This window comes from Protopterus annectens, chromosome 9.part0, assembly GCF_019279795.1.
Source record: "Protopterus annectens isolate FY-2018-M chromosome 9.part0, PAN1.0, whole genome shotgun sequence".
Classification (NCBI taxonomy): domain Eukaryota; kingdom Metazoa; phylum Chordata; order Ceratodontiformes; family Protopteridae; genus Protopterus; species Protopterus annectens.
The window spans coordinates 1,875,073,505-1,875,091,782 of NC_056743.1; the positions used below are offsets into that span (position 1 = coordinate 1,875,073,505).

At 37.6% G+C, this 18,278-nt stretch overlaps 1 long non-coding RNA gene across 1 annotated transcript in view; it reads left to right on the plus strand.

The window, feature by feature from the left end:
• The window catches only part of LOC122812300, a 518,343-nt gene extending 501,957 nt beyond the window's left edge, over window positions 1-16,386 (plus strand). The window contains exon 3 of the long non-coding RNA XR_006366380.1: window positions 16,344-16,386. This is a non-coding gene — a long non-coding RNA (uncharacterized LOC122812300). The remainder of the gene's footprint in view (window positions 1-16,343) is intronic.
• Window positions 16,387-18,278: the final 1,892 nt, after the last annotated feature.

Consider the following 18,278-nt stretch of genomic DNA (forward strand, 5'->3'; position numbering starts at 1 on the left):
GGATTTTCTGAGGTGCAGCATGTGCATTAAGAATACAAGAGCTGGACCGTACTTTTCCACCATTGTAATTAGACCTGCAGATAAGGGTAGTACTTTGGTGGTTATGGACAGAGACTTTTATTTTCTAACTATGAAAGAGATGTTGAGTGAAGTTGAGACCTACAAAGTTATAGACATTAAAGATATTTATGTAGAGTGGGACATGCTCCAGGAATCTCATGCCAGTGATATTATCACCTCAGAATTATATGATTTTTGCATAGTTGAGAATCCAGTAGTCTTATACTGCAAGGTATGCTGAAAATACATAAACATTCCACCACACCACCCTTTAGACCTATTGTTGCAGGGATGGGGTGGTTGATGGAGCCACTATCTATATATGCAAAGAGGACACTTAGACTGATTCTTAATGAATGTAAGTTTATATTACAAAATACTCAGCATTTTTAAGTGATTTATATGAATCTATGAGTGATGAAGGAGCTCCAGCTTGGTACTTAATGGTTATGTTGGATGTGTCTAATACTTGTGTCTAATATTGTTATAGAAGTGGACGTTGACACAGGAAATTCCCCTATAATTATAGACCTTCCCAGGCATAATAGACAGGAAGACATCAATTATAGACTGTCTTTCATACACACTTTTTCTTTGGATTTTGTTAAAATCAAGGAAATCATTAACAAAAACTGGGATGTGATCAATCATGACAGCACCCTTTCCAGTATTTTGGGTGAAAAACCAAAATTAACATACAGGAGAGGACAAAATTTAAAAACAATTCTAGAGAGACCATCTAATAAAGTTACTTCCAACAGGCCGCACGGCATGCACAAATGTGGTGCCTGCGCGCAATGTAGGTTTATCAAAGTTGGCACACATTTCTCCATCAATGACAAGACGTATAAAGTGAACAATTATTTTAATTGTGAGTCCAAATCGGTTGTATATGTCGCTCTGTGTAACCAATGTAAAGCTTTTTACATTGGGAAGACGGAGCGTAAAATTAAAACCAGAATTTATGAGCACATGTATGTGGTCAGTAGACACGATGAAAATAATGCCCTAGCTAAACATATTTTGGAACACATAGGGCACACTTTTAGTTTTGTCATAGTGCAACAAAGAACTCCAGACATAGAGGTCCCATGGCAAATTAAGTTAGAAATTGATGAGCTTATGTGGCAGATCCGGACTAGGGCACATCTTTTACCTGGAATTAATGATAATTTGTCCATTAAATGTATGCTCAAATGGTTGTCTTATAATAGATGAGTGTTTTTAACACTATATAAGTTGACAAAACATAGTTTTGGACCTTAAGGTCATGGAATAGCCATATGGTATTGTATAAATATCATCCTAAAGGTTTGATACAATTTAGTAATATGTGAAGGGTATATAAATTTAAACATTTGTTCACATTTTACATTTTATTAGGTTTGTATAAAACGTTGTATTAATTGTGACACACATTTTTAACATATCTTAAGTTTTAACATGTGAAACAAGCAAATTTCAAGCATTTGCATTATTTTGAACATTTACTTCAGGTAACACTAAACAACTTTTTGCATTATACACTGGTAATACTGCTTTAAGGTTGCTATGGCAATACTTAATTAATCAATGCACTCACTTCTTATTAGTAACATTATTTTTTTTAATAATTTATAAGCTTTTGATGTTTAATATTCCGCTGTTTGTCTGATGAAGGCTGGACATTGGATTGACGAAAGTGCTCAAGTTTATTTGGAAGTAATAAACCATTTTAGTTAATTTTAAGCTGTCTTGGCTTGGTTCCTACTCGTTTTCCTGTGGTTTAAGTGGATTTTACTAGTTGAATTGTTAGTGTGTCTTGGTGCAACATGGCGAGTGGATCGGAGAAGCTTCACCTGTTTGTTCTACTTGGCGGAATGGTGTGGAAGAAGTAACCGATAATTCTTGGCAACTTGGCGATGTTGGTGGAATTGCTTCTGGGTAGGTTGATGCTCTTACCCAGAAAGTGGATGCTATAATGACTTTGCCCTTAACGCAGAGAAGTGGACCTTCTATTCCGTCGTCCTCTCAACAGAATAGCAATGATTATGACATTCCTAACGGTCAGCAACCTTTTACATTCGAGAGAACTGCTACTAGATCTGTAACAGATGAAGGAGTACCTCCGTCTATGACAGGACAACATTGTCCTGTCCCTACAGTAGCTGCGGCGTTACTAACAGGTAACACCTCTGTTAATTCTAGTAACGGTGTGAATGACAATCATGATGTGAACTTTAATAACCAAGGTATCCCTACTACAGCCAGGTTCTTGGTTAATAACAACTTTTTTAGTCAAGGGTTCAATGCGTGCACTGTACCCACGACTACACAAATTGCTGGAAGTAACATTTTAGCCGAAAGAATTAAGGAATTTGATAATAAATTATTTAAGTGCAAAAAACTGCAACTTGAAGTTGCATACTTAAATGAATGTGTAAAAAATAAGATTGTTCCTAAGGGACTAAGACAGTGGCGTTATCCATCAGGTCTGGTGGATAATTCCCTTTTCCACAAAGAATTGCTTGATCTGTTTGATCGTCAAGGCATGGAGTTCTTGGAAGCTCTCATTGCCTTCTATTCCAAAGACATTGGAACTTTGTCCCTTGACCTTGAAACTTTGGAAAAGTCTATAACATCGGACAGAGAATTTTTCCGTTTTAAATACGACTATTGTCGTATTTTTTCTAGTATCGAGGCAAGTATGGAAAAATTGTTACTGATTAAGAAAAAGAAATTAAATAGAGACTTGACAGACTATGCCAATAAATGTGCTTATCCTAGGCCTCCTCGCATTACACATGTGTTACACAACGAGGACAGTAGTCCGGTCGAATCAAATAATGTAAAGAATTCTACAATTACTGATGGCAATGGTCATAATCAGGACAATTCTTCTGGGCAAAGACAGGGCATTAGAAGGAGCCCAAGGCTCAATAACAACAATGTTGGTGCCAGTAATTTAAACCAGGCTAATGTACCGGAGCATATTCCCAGGGACAATGGTGAAGTACAAGATTACTCTATGGGTAATATGAGGCAACAGGAAGGCCAGGATTTTCGCCAGGCCAACAACTTTCGGGGCACAAATCGCACGAGGGGTCAGACAGCGAACAACATGAAAAACAAGAGACAGGGAAGGAGGAGATGAGCCAGCTCCCCAGTTTTGGTCTTGAACCAAGCATTTTAACCAGCTCCCATAGTGACTTTACTGTGTATAATTATACACTCATTGATATCCATCAGGACATAGTTGACTTTTTTGCCAAGGACTTATCCTTTGTACCAGGGCAACATATGGACATAGGCAGAATGCTTGTTGATCTTAAAATATATGTTAGGAAACTCAATCTCAACTCTCTAATAGGCAACGACACCCCAATACTCAACACGTTAAGGGTCTCTAGTACATACAATCCACCCCTCCATCCTATTTTAGCAGTCTTTGAGAAAATGTGTGAGATTGACCTTTGGGTAATCAAGAACCAGGTTATGTATAGTAACAAAGGGCACCATAATAACATCACCATGTTGGAATGGGACTTTCTCAGATTATTAAAAGACTGCAACATCCGTGTTATGAAACCGGATAAGGGTGGAGGGGTTGTATTGATGGACCACTTTAAATATGTTGAGTATATGTTAAATCACTTGAATACACCTGTATATAAAGAGGTATCACTTAATGAAATCAATGGTGCTTACAGAATGATCAACAACACCTTACATGACTTGTTCTTAGAAGGTTTGTTGATCTTAATCTATAACTATTTACAGATGGCAGCACCAAAATCTCAACCTTGTTTCGCTCACCCAAGATACTCTAACGCTTGCATGCACCACCTTTCAGGCCAATTGTTGATGGGAGGCTCAGCTACTTATGCATGTGCAAAACTTGTAGACAGTATCATCAAGCCTCTCCTAGAACAAGAGATGCATATATGCAAGGATTCCTGGTCCTTTTAAAAGACATTGAAATGCGGTGGTATATAATGACAACATGGTCTTTCTCACAATAGACATCAAAGACCTGTATACAGTTATACCACAACAACTAGGTCTTAGCTGGGTTAGGGAATTCATGCTTGCTAAGAAAGTGGATGACAATACCATCTATTTAAGTGAAACACTTTTGGAGTTAATTTTATCTAACAATTTTTTCATGTTTGAAAGTACTTTCTATCTCCAAACATCAGGTGTGGCCATGGGTTCACCTTGTGGTGGATCATTTGCAAATGCAGTTTTAGCATACTGGGAAGCTGAATTATTATTCAAAGATGACTTATTCCAAAAATATGTCTCCTGGTACACTAGGTACCAGGATGACATTGTATTGGAAGGGTGGGAAGGAGTTAATACCTTTGTTCATTGAAAGAATGACTAACATGACCGATTTTTTGGAGTTCACTTTTAATGTTGTGGATACAGAGATAAATTACTTGGACATATGCTTAACAAAGGATATCACTAACAAAAGATTCAAAAGCACTATTTACAGAAAACCCACGTATTCAAACAGTTTGTTACATTTCTCTAGTAACCATCCGTATTATCAAAAAGGTCTGTTGTTAAAGGCCAGCTCGTAAGGGCAGCACGCATGGTAACTGATGACCATGATTTTCAAGTTGAATGTAACAAACTCAAGAGTATGTTTCTATCTAGGGGCTATCCACTCAATTTAATTAACAACATTATTTTGGAAGTAACGAACAAACGTAAGGAGGGTTATTTCACCCCCTTACTTGTGTCTAATATTGTTATAGAAGTGGACGTTGACACAGGAAATTCCCCTATAATTATAGACCTTCCCAGGCATAATAGACAGGAAGCATCAATTATAGAGTGTCTTTCATACACACTTTTTCTTTGGATTTTGTTAAAATCAAGGAAATCATTAACAAAAACTGGGATGTGATCAATCATGACAGCACCCTTTCCAGTATTTTGGGTGAAAAAACAAAATTAACATACAGGAGAGGACAAAATTTAAAAACAATTCTAGAGAGACCATCTAATAAAGTTACTTCCAACAGGCCGCACGGCATGCACAAATGTGGTGCCTGCGCGCAATGTAGGTTTATCAAAGTTGGCACACATTTCTCCATCAATGACAAGACGTATAAAGTGAACAATTATTTTAATTGTGAGTCCAAATCGGTTGTATATGTCGCTCTGTGTAACCAATGTAAAGCTTTTTACATTGGGAAGACGGAGCATAAAATTAAAACCAGAATTTATGAGCACATGTATGCGGTCAGTAGACACGATGAAAATAATGCCCTAGCTAAACATATTTTGGAACACATAGGGCACACTTTTAGTTTTGTCATAGTGCAACAAAGAACTCCAGACATAAGAGGAGTCCCATGGCAAATTAAGTTAGAAATTGATGAGCTTATGTGGCAGATCCGGACTAGGGCACATCTTTTACCTGGAATTAATGATAATTTGTCCATTAAATGTATGCTCAAATGGTTGTCTTATAATAGATGAGTGTTTTTAACACTATATAAGTTGACAAAAACATAGTTTTGGACCTTAAGGTCATGGAATAGCCATATGGTATTGTATAAATATCATCCTAAAAGGTTTGATACAATTTAGTAATATGTGAAGGGTATATAAATTTAAACATTTGTTCACATTTTACATTTTATTAGGTTTGTATAAAACGTTGTATTAATTGTGACACACATTTTTAACATATCTTAAGTTTTAACATGTGAAACAAGCAAATTTCAAGCATTTGCATTATTTTGAACATTTACTTCAGGTAACACTAAACAACTTTTTGCATTATACACTGGTAATACTGCTTTAAGGTTGCTATGGCAATACTTAATTAATCAATGCACTCACTTCTTATTGGTAACATTATTTTTTTAATAATTTATAAGCTTTTGATGTTTAATATTCCGCTGTTTGTCTGATGAAGGCTGGACATTGGTTCGGCCGAAAGTGCTCAAGTTTATTTGGAAGTAATAAACCATTTTAGTTAATTTTAAGCTGTCTTCGCTTGGTTCCTACTCGTTTTTCCTGTGGTTTCGTGGATTTTACTAGTTGAATTGTCAGTGTGTCTTGGTGCAACATGGCGAGTGGATCCGGAGAAGCTTCACCTGTTTTGTTCTCGCAGCGGAATGGTGTGGAAGAAGTAACCGATAATTCTAACGGCAACTTGACGACGTTGGTGGAATTGCTTCTGGGTAGGGTTGATGCTCTTACCCAGAAGGTGGATGCTATGACGGCTTTGCCCTTAACGCAGAGAAGTGGACCTTCTATTCCGTCGTCCTCTCAACAGAATAGCAATGATTATGACATTCCTAACGGTCAGCAACCTTTTACATTCGAGAGAACAGCTACTGGATCCGTAACAGAGGAAAGAACATCTCCGTCTACGACAGGACAACATTGCCCTGTCCCCACAGTAGCTGCGGTGTTACTAACAGGTAACACCCCTGTCAATTCAGGTAACACCTTTGTCAATTCTGGTAACGGCGTGAATGTTAATCAAGATGTGGACTCTAATAACCAAGGCATTCCTACTACAGCTAAATTCTTGGTTAATAATAACTTTTTTAGTCAAGGGTTCAACGCGTGCGCTGTACCCACGACTACACAAGCTTTTGGAAGTAACATTTTAGCCGAAAGAATTGAGGAATTTGACAATAAATTATTTAAGTGCAAAAAACTGCAACTTGAAGTTGCATACTTAAATGAATGTGTAAAAAACAAGATCGTTCCTAAGGGACTAAGACAGTGGCGTTATCCATCAGGTTTAGTTGACAATTCTCTTTTCCATCAAGAATTGCTTGACCTGTTTGATCGCCAGGGCATGGAATTTTTGCAAGCTCTCATTGCCTTCTACTCCAAAGATATTGGAACTTTGTCTCTTGATTTAGAAACCTTAGAAAAGTCTATAACATCGGATAGAGGTTTCTTTCATTTTAAATACGACTACTGTCGTATTTTTTCTAGCATCGAGGCAAGTATGGAGAAGTTGGTACTTATTAAGAAAAAGAAATTAAATAGAGACTTGACAGACTATGCCAATAAATGTGCTTATCCTAGGCCTCCTCGTACTACACATGGGTTTCACAACGAGGATAGTAGTCTGGCTGAATCAAATAATGTAAAGGATTCTACAATTACTGATGGCAATGGTCATAATCAGGACAATTCTTCTGGGCAAAGACAGGGCATTAGAAGGAGCCCAAGGCTCAATAACAACAATGTTGGTGCCAGCAATTTAAACCAGGGTAATGTACCGGAGCATATTCCTAGGGACAATGGTGAAGTACAAGATTATTCTATGGGTAATATGGGTCAACAGGAAGGCCAGGATTTTCGCCAGGCCAACAACTTTCGGGGCACCAATCGCAAGAGGGGTCAGACAGCGAACAACATGAAAAACAAGAGACAGGGAAGGAGGAGATGAGCCAGCTCCCCAGTTTTGGTCTTGAACCAAGCATTTTAACCAGCTCCCATAGTGACTTTACTGTGTATAATTATACACTCATTGATATCCATCAGGACATAGTTGACTTTTTTGCCAAGGACTTATCCTTTGTACCAGGGCAACATATGGACATAGGCAGAATGCTTGTTGATCTTAAAATATATGTTAGGAAACTCAATCTCAACTCTCTAATGGGCAACGACACCCCAATACTCAACACGTTAAGGGTCTCGAGTACATACAATCCACCCCTCCATCCTATTTTAGCAGTCTTTGAGAAAATGTGTGAGATTGACCTTTGGGTAATCAAGAACCAGGTTATGTATAGTAACAAAGGGCACCATAATAACATCACCATGTTGGAATGGGACTTTCTCAGATTATTAAAAGACTGCAACATCCGTGTTATGAAACCGGATAAGGGTGGAGGGGTTGTATTGATGGACCACTTTAAATATGTTGAGTATATGTTAAATCACTTGAATACACCTGTATATAAAGAGGTATCACTTAATGAAATCAATGGTGCTTACAGAATGATCAACAACACCTTACATGACTTGTTCTTAGAAGGTTTTGTTGATCTTAGTACATACAACTATTTACAGATGGCAGCACCAAAAATCTCAACCTTTTTTGGCACACCCAAGTTACACAAACGCTTGCATGCACCACCTTTCAGGCCAATTGTTGATGGGAGAGGCTCAGCTACTTATGCATGTGCAAAACTTGTAGACAGTATCATCAAGCCTCTCCTAGAACAAGAGATGCATATATGCAAGGATTCCTGGTCCTTTTTAAAAGACATTAGTACGGTGGTATATAATGACAACATGGTCTTTCTCACAATAGACATCAAAGACCTGTATACAGTTATACCACAACAACTAGGTCTTAGCTGGGTTAGGGAATTCATGCTTGCTAAGAAAGTGGATGACAATACCATCTATTTAAGTGAAACACTTTTGGAGTTAATTTTATCTAACAATTTTTTCATGTTTGAAAGTACTTTCTATCTCCAAACATCAGGTGTGGCCATGGGTTCACCTTGTGGTGGATCATTTGCAAATGCAGTTTTAGCATACTGGGAAGCTGAATTATTATTCAAAGATGACTTATTCCAAAAATATGTCTCCTGGTACACTAGGTACCAGGATGACATTTTTTGTATTTGGAAGGGTGGGAAGGAGTTAATACCTTTGTTCATTGAAAGAATGACTAACATGACCGATTTTTTGGAGTTCACTTTTAATGTTGTGGATACAGAGATAAATTACTTGGACATATGCTTAACAAAGGATATCACTAACAAAAGATTCAAAAGCACTATTTACAGAAAACCCACGTATTCAAACAGTTTGTTACATTTCTCTAGTAACCATCCGTATTATCAAAAAAGGTCTGTTGTTAAAGGCCAGCTCGTAAGGGCAGCACGCATGGTAACTGATGACCATGATTTTCAAGTTGAATGTAACAAACTCAAGAGTATGTTTCTATCTAGGGACTATCCACTCAATTTAATTAACAACATTATTTTGGAAGTAACGAACAAACGTAAGGAGGGTTATTTCACCCACTTACTTGTGTCTAATATTGTTATAGAAGTGGACGTTGACACAGGAAATTCCCCTATAATTATAGACCTTCCCAGGCATAATAGACAGGAAGCATCAATTATAGAGTGTCTTTCATACACACTTTTTCTTTGGATTTTGTTAAAATCAAGGAAATCATTAACAAAAACTGGGATGTGATCAATCATGACAGCACCCTTTCCAGTATTTTGGGTGAAAAACCAAAATTAACATACAGGAGAGGACAAAATTTAAAAACAATTCTAGAGAGACCATCTAATAAAGTTATTTCCAACAGGCCGCACGGCATGCACAAATGTGGTGCCTGCGCGCAATGTAGGTTTATCAAAGTTGGCACACATTTCTCCATCAATGACAAGACGTATAAAGTGAACAATTATTTTAATTGTGAGTCCAAATCGGTTGTATATGTCGCTCTGTGTAACCAATGTAAAGCTTTTTACATTGGGAAGACGGAGCGTAAAATTAAAACCAGAATTTATGAGCACATGTATGCGGTCAGTAGACACGATGAAAATAATGCCCTAGCTAAACATATTTTGGAACACATAGGGCACACTTTTAGTTTTGTCATAGTGCAACAAAGAACTCCAGACATAAGAGGAGGCCCATGGCAAATTAAGTTAGAAATTGATGAGCTTATGTGGCAGATCCGGACTAGGGCACATCTTTTACCTGGAATTAATGATAATTTGTCCATTAAATGTGTGCTCAAATGGTTGTCTTATAATAGATGAGTGTTTTTAACACTATATAAGTTGACAAAAACATAGTTTTGGACCTTAAGGTCATGGAATAGCCATATGGTATTGTATAAATATCATCCTAAAAGGTTTGATACAATTTAGTAATATGTGAAGGGTATATAAATTTAAACATTTGTTCACATTTTACATTTTATTAGGTTTGTATAAAACGTTGTATTAATTGTGACACACATTTTTAACATATCTTAAGTTTTAACATGTGAAACAAGCAAATTTCAAGCATTTGCATTATTTTGAACATTTACTTCAGGTAACACTAAACAACTTTTTTGCATTATACACTGGTAATACTGCTTTAAGGTTGCTATGGCAATACTTAATTAATCAATGCACTCGCTTCTTATTGGTAACATTATTTTTTTAATAATTTATAAGCTTTTGATGTTTAATATTCCGCTGTTTGTCTGATGAAGGCTGGACATTGGTTCGGCCGAAAGCGCTCACGTTTATTTGGAAGTAATAAACCATTTTAGTTAATTTTAAGCTGTCTTCGCTTGGTTCCTACTCGTTTTTCCTGTGGTTTCGTGGATGTGCAATCAGTATTTACTGTGATAACCAACCAGGGAGGAATTCAGATGGTAAAGTGTTTCCTTACCTACCACAGTTTTTACACTGAGATGGAGATAGACTTGATTTGTCTGTTCCTTGAGATGATTGTAGAACACAAAGCATTCATTTTGATGGTATTTCTTATTTGCAGACAAAGGGCATAGCTATGGGCATACCTTGTTCCAATAGCTACACCAATATGTTCTTGCAACAATGGGAGCAGGAGAGTGTGTCTACTTCGGAAATGTTTAAGAGAAATGGGTATTTCTGTCATCAGTTTGTTAACAATGTTTTTTTTTCTATGGACTGGTACAGTAGCAGAACTGGATTATTTTCTAGAATATTTACATGGGTCTACAACATTTCTTGAGTATACGATGATGTATTCTGCAAGTGATATTGAGTACTTAGATGTACATGCTTCTAGATTACATAATGGGGGGATCACTACTAAACCCCATCATAAGGAGTGTCATCGTCCATCATATGTCCATAGGACAAGTACGCACCCTCCTCATGTTTTTGCAGTGTTACTAGAGGACAGTTCTTGAGAGTATCTAGACTTCATGCAGTAGATGATAAATTCAATTATGGTTTGGATGATTTGAGGCTGAGTCTTACTAGGAGGGGATAGAAGGAGAAAGAAATCAATAAGGGAGTACAGCTGGCTGTCTCCCTCAGACATACAAGAGCCAGACCGTACTTTTCATCACCATATAAGGGTGAATGGCCACAGAAATATCAGAGGGACACATTAGGGATGTTCATCTCATACAGCAGTGATTTCTAAGCCTTTAGGAATACAATTAAAATTAACTAGTCAGTCTTCACACAGATGAACAGAGAGGGTGAATAGTTGGAGCCCACCCCCATTTTTGCTATAGGAATAGGAGGAAGTCACTTAAAATAATGTTGTGTTTGTGAATCCCAGGGAAGATGAGGTATATGGAACTTTAAAGTGTGAGAGCTGCCATGTTTGCTCATTTGTAGATGAATCACATGTGTTTACACATCCAGACACTCACAAGCAGTTTTGGTTTCACACTCATGATGACTGCAATAGTAAAGACTTCATATACCCTGCACATTGCATGCAGTGCAAAGTTTTTTATGTTGGAAAGACAAACCATAGGCTACATGAATGCATTAGAGATTACTTAAAAGCTAGGAGACTGAAGTGTTGATATCTGTGTGGGTGTGCTTTTAAGAAGTGTTTTAACTAATTATGGTTGCTGTGTTACAATGTATGCATGATGCATGGGATTTAATTGGAGGGTTTGAAGTTTTAGGGTGATGTCATTACTTCATTACTATATTAATCACTGTTTGAAACTTGATTTTACTGTGGTCTGATGAAGCTAGTATAACTAGTGAAAGCACTTACCTATTTGGTACTTACATTTCATTATTCATTAGTGAATACACGCCTGGATTTTATTTCCATTTTTGTTCCTGCTGTATTATTCTCAAGTCCGACAAAGTACTGTGTTTTGGTGCAGGTACAATCACATTCTATATTGTATTATTGCAGATGACTGCAAACTAGGAGCCATAATCGAAACTCCTAACGATGTGGACATCCTACAAAAGGGCCTCACTGAGACAGATGCCTGGTGTCAAAGCCATGGCCTCAAGCTCAATCCCAGAAAGTGCATTGTCATCCTCTTTGGTAAAAACTCTGTACCCATGAACTACAACATAGGCAGTAATATACTTAACACTGAAAGTGTGATAAGAGACCTAGGGACACAGGTGGAAAGTAGTCTCTCCTTTGATAATCACATCACCATAGTAGTCAGGAAATCCTTCTATGGGGCACACCTCATCACAAAAGGTTTCTCATCCAGAAAAAAAGAGGTCATTGTTCCCCTCTTCTCATCACTCATTAGACCCATTATAGAGTACAACGTCCCTTTTGGTATGTACCTCACAAGACATCTACAACAACTGGAAAGGCTGCAGAAATACCTCATAAAGAGGATTACCAGCCTCATACAGATGCCCTACGCAGACCGTCTCAAAAAACTCCAGCTTTACTCCGTCGCATACCACCTTCTCAGAGGTGATCTCTGCCTAACATACAAAGCTATGTCAAACCCAGAGCTGTTGGACATGCTCCACTTAAAGAAATCTCAATCCCTCTGAGCTACATGCTCTAGGGACCTAAACCTTGTCACCACAATAAACAGAACATGCCGGAGGGATAGATTCCTGTCCCAGAGACTTCCCATACTCTGGAATAAACTACCTATCTATATCAAACAAAGCTCCTCATTAGCACTCTTCAAGAAAAATCTTGATGATTGGATGGGAAATAGGAAATTCACCCCAGGGATCACCTCTGTGGCTCTGCTCGACAGTGGCACAGGAAAATAATTTTCTTGGGTGGCAAAAGCCAGGGTACCTTTTTGGCTGGGCTTGTATAGGCCCTAGGGCCGATAGCCTAGTACCTACCTATGAACCTATTATGGTAGTGAGTTTTGATTCCTTGTGCATGTCATTAATGAAGATATTGAAAAGTATTGGTCCACGTATGGAGCCTTGGGGAACTCTTGTAGTGATTGGAAGGAATGTGGAGTGGAAAGCATTCCATTTTGCAGACTGAGTGTGATTGTTTAGCTAGCTAGTGAGCCAGCTAGTTGAGGGAGTTGTGAAGTCTATAGGATTTAGTCTTTGAAAGAGTAGTTGATGTAAGACAGCATCAAAGACTTTAGACAAGTCCAAGAAAAGGTTGGAGACAATATTATCTGAATTTTTACTTTGATTAATGGTATATAGGAATTGTAGTAGGTTAGGTTTGGTCCTGTGGTGGGGTTAAATGCCATGTTAGGTAGGAGAAAATAATTGGTTATCAAAATGAATGGGTAGGAGTTGCTGATGTATGCATTTTTCAAGTACATTAGAGAGGAGAGGAAAGATTGTTATAGGGTGATAGTTTGACCATTCAGTTGATGTGCCACCTTTGTGTAATTGGATTATGAAAGAAACTTTCTATAGGACTGGGATATAATTTTCTGTAATGGATCTATTAATTAGAATAGATACAGGATACCAAATGGTGTCAGCAGCTATACTGACATATTCAAATAGCAGTTTGTCATCAGCTATTGTCATGGATTTCAATTTTTAATTTATTTTTATGGTATTTGTTGAATGGTTATACGTTTGAGTTGGGGTGTGGAGCTATAGTTGGGTGGTTATTTGGGGTAGGGTATCCATTATAGTAATGGATATCAAGTGCTTGTTGAATATGTCTGCAATGTCCCTGCTGGTTTGAGATGGGAAAGGATTTGGGGGTTGGCTAATCTTTTGACTTTTTTGTATGTGTGGTCTGGTTTGTGGAAAAGTATTTTTTTAACCATAACAAATGTGTGCCTTTGTGCAATTTCTTGGGCACCAATATGTATCTAGGTAGGACTAGATATTAATTTTGCAGCATTGTTTTAAGGCATTGTTTCTCTCTGTCATGACTTGTTTTGTTTGATGGGTTAGCCATGTGGCAGAATTTATTTTCACTCATTTATGTCTCTGTGGGGCTTATTTTAATATGGTTCAGAAGGAATTACTGAAGTGACAGAGAGCTACATTTAGAGGTAGATATTTGAGGGTTTCTCAATCACATTGGTTAAGTGTGTCATTAAATATGGATTTATCAAAATTGATTAAGTTTCACACAGAGTTGAAGTATATGGGTTTGGAGGATTTATGGCATTCTCCGGTGATGTATGTGAGGTGATTATCACTGAGAGAGTCTGGGAGGGTTCTAGCTAGCTTAATTTTTTCATGGTTGATTGAGAGTCTAGTATGGATGTTTTTGTATACTGTGTCACATCAGGTGTGTTGTTGCATCACCTAAGTGAATGACAGAGGTTAACATCAGGGAGAGTATATTTAGGTTTGCTAGAGGTCCAGTATATGTTAAGGTCACCAAGGGAGATGATTTCTTGAATGAATATATATGATAAATATTTAAGTATTTTTTTGATCTTGGCGTTTTTGGGGGGAGGTAGGGAGTAGGGGTCTACAATAATTATGGATTTCTGATTGATTAGGTAGAGTTTGGTTATTAGTATTTCTTCGTTGCTTTATTGTGGAATATTTGGGAGGTCAGTATGTATTTATTAGATGGTCTGAAAGATGATGGCCATGACCCCAGCCCATTTAGCTATTTGGTCTTTCCTAATGATGGTGTAACCAGGAGGAATGATTTCTTCAACTTTAATTTCAGGACTTAACCAGGTTTCAGTAATAACTATGATGTGGGGTTGATAGAATTCAATCCATGTATGAAGGTCTGATATCTTACTGCAGATGCTGCAGGCATTGAGGCGATATATTTGTAGGCAGGTGGAAGAAACTGTGATTTGTGTTCTAAAAGATTGTTGAGGAAGGGAGTTTTTATTCATGGTGGTTTGGTGTGTTGGGTGTTTGGTCAGGGTTAGGTTGTACATCTTCACTCTCTATTAGTTTATTGGGGTGAATGGTGGAGTTTTTGAGATTATGCAGAAGAAGTTTTGGTACTTTTTTTGTACTGGTGTGTGGGGTTTTGCATTTTATGTAGGTTAGTAATTTATGTTTTTTTGAGTAAGATTTTGTCTATGTCGAAGAGGGATGGACTGATTAGGAAGCTGTATCTGTAGACAGAGAGGAAGTCGTTTTTGTGGAGAACTTGATTTGAGTGTAGGTAGAACATGATTCATAAGTAGTTAGTAGGCTTAGGATGGTTAAAATTCCTATTACAGGAAGTATCTGCATGTTGGGGGTGTGAAATTGCTCCATAGAACAGTATAGAGAGGAAATAGTGGAAGAAAACTACACAATTTATTGGACTGATAAGAGAAGGATGGTGAGAAATGACTGCTTTTTTCTGAATTCTAATTAATTGGTTATTTGATGCACAGAAGTAGGATATAAGGACATAGAAGGGGAACTGATGCTATAATGTATAGGGGAATTATTTTCACAAAATCATTTTGATCTGAAAATGCAGCAGATGGTGCCTCTCTGGTGACATAGAGAGATAATGCCCACATTATGGTCTAGGCAATCCAGGTCTGATTAGCATCTCAGGTAACTGACAGAGTGAAAGGGAGGGGTGGGCATTCCCATCCCAGTGGGGTGGTATGTGGGCATCTCTGGATGACAATACCTAGTGGAGGTTGAAGATATCACCAGAGGAGGTATGGTCAATAGGTAGCAGTGGGCCTGGCTGAGCTGCTGCAGTGACAGAGCAATACATTACATGCCTACATTGCATGTGTACCCTGGATCACACCACAAAGACACAAAGGGAGAGAATGAGGTAGGACCAAGTAAAACCACCCCCTTACAGAAGCTCACATCTAGAGACTCCCGTTGTCTTCAGCCTGTGACTCAAGCAATTACTAAAGTAAGTCCAGGGGGTATGGAGCAGCATGAAGACCTGGTGCAGATGGGGCATGAGGGCCAGTGATATGCAGTAAGGGAGAAAATGTAAAAAAAAATATCAGCAGATGGCAGGTAGAGGTAAAAATCCAGCTTGCTATGAAAATTACAAACACTACACAATGTACTACTTTTTAAACAACTGAATAACTACATTTTGGTAACAGCTTATGTGATGAGGTTTATTTACAAATTCCACCTAAATTACTTTCTGTTTGACATAGTATTCTAATAGATCACATGGTTAGCCTACTGCAAGTGCATCTTTGTCAATGCCTCAGGACATTAGAAAATTCTGAGCAGTTATAATGTATTTTAATGATCTTTCCACTTTGTTTCATTTGCTGCCTGCTCTGTTAAGTTACCCTGCAGCACTGACTTTCTTCCCATCATTGATGTGGAAAAACAGTGTAACACCTTGTTTCAAGTGCATGTTTAAAATGAACCACTTTATAAAATGAAGATGAGATGAAGTGCAATAGTATTGTAATTATTGTTTATATATTACAGATTAGTTACTTCAAATGTTGATGAAGAACGAGAACAGGTAATACATTTAATATCATTCTTTATAAACTCTCTTGCAGCAGATAATTTGTTGGTGTTTTATGCACAACATCCATAACATGCCTGTAGAGCTGGCTTATTCCTATTGGCCAAAGTATGGGGCTTTGTATCTATGTAAGGCAGTCTCTTTACTGTAACATTTCCATATTGAAGTATGCTATTTCTTTGCTAAATATATTAAATTGTTTATGTTAAAGTGGTCAAAACGACTTCTTTTATACAATGCTTTTATAAACCATAAAGGCTAGGTTATCACCACTGACCCAAAAGACTGAATATGCAGCATTGCCCAAAAACAAAGTTTCAATCTATACTTAATTTGCTTGTTTTCTACCTACAATCACAATACTGCTATTCTTTGTATCCTGTCTAGGGTATATGATTTTATCAGTGAAATGAAAACATGTATTTTCATTTTGTACTTGTATCTGAGATTCAATCAATATGTGTATCTGTATGTTGTACATGTATCGTACAGTTATTTATAAATGTGGAGCTTTTCTCCCTGGGCCTCCACTGAAAAAGGACATTTTGTTCAGTCAGACTTTTCTGGTAAAGAAATGTAAAATTCATTAGATAAAATAAATCAATGTGTCTTAACATTCATTACATGATAAGTCAGTTAAATTTCAAGGTTATCAAACATACTGTAAAAAATCCTAATCGATGTGTAGTGCATAGAACACCTTGATTATGTTCCACAATCTGTAAATATGCTTATACAGTCTTCTGACATCAGAACATTGTTTAACAAGTTTTTGTTAAGCACCTCTAAGAGCTGCTAAGCTCTAGTCTTGTGCTAGAACATATCAGTGGTCAGTTTCACGCAACTCAGAACAGCAGTGAGAAGGGACAGTCTGCTTCTGCTTCCTGTCTGTGTGACATAGGTACCGTAGAGTTATAGAACATTTCACACTCCTACATTTTTAATGTGTAACTGGTAGTACATAGAAGCAGATAAAGCTCCATACATTACAAAGAATTATGATGCACATTCCTCAGTTATAACTCATTTGTTATGTGTTTTCAACATAAATGGCAAGATTCTCCTTGAGAGCAGAGTGAAGCAAAACTCTCTTGATGAATCTCTTAACTGCCATATCATGGCCACATAACAACTTGACCAAGATCAGAGATATGATCATAATCCTCTATATAATGACTATATTTGCTATGTTTGTTATACCAACATTTACCATAGGAACCATAGGCCATTCTACTACCACTGAGACAAGGAAGTACATCTTTAGCATCTGTGAGACTATTTCCCAGAGGAACACCAACCATTTTCAGGATGTCCTATAGGAAGTTTGAGACACTACTATTTTAATCCAAAAACTTCTAAATAATTGTGTGATTCCACACATATGGCACAAAAGTTAGAAACTTGCTGTTACATATTAAAAGTATTTTTTGTGGTCGGCAAGCACAGTGCACCCCTCCAATATTGTGGGGGTGTACTCTCATACCCCTGCTACCTATGCATGCTTACACCAGCATTCCTGTGCATTATAGAGGAAGTAATTCTGAGAATAACAATCCCCCAGATTCAATAAACCTCCATGCAGGAATAGCTTATTCCTGCACAGAAGGGACTGTTCCCATGCAGCATAGCAGTGTGCCATGCATATTCATGAAGGCGTACTGCCGTGCTGTAATACGGGCACGGTTCTGTGTACAAGTGCAGGAGGTGTGTCTGAGAGCAGTGCTCTCACAATACACACTCCCCCTGCACATCAGAATTACTGTACGGCAATTTAAATACAACGAGATCACTCGTAAGACCTCCCAACCCATCAGGGTAAGAAATCTGGACAAACCATAAGGGACAATTGTCCCTACAAACCCAGAAAGTTGATACAATAACAGGTTTAGCAT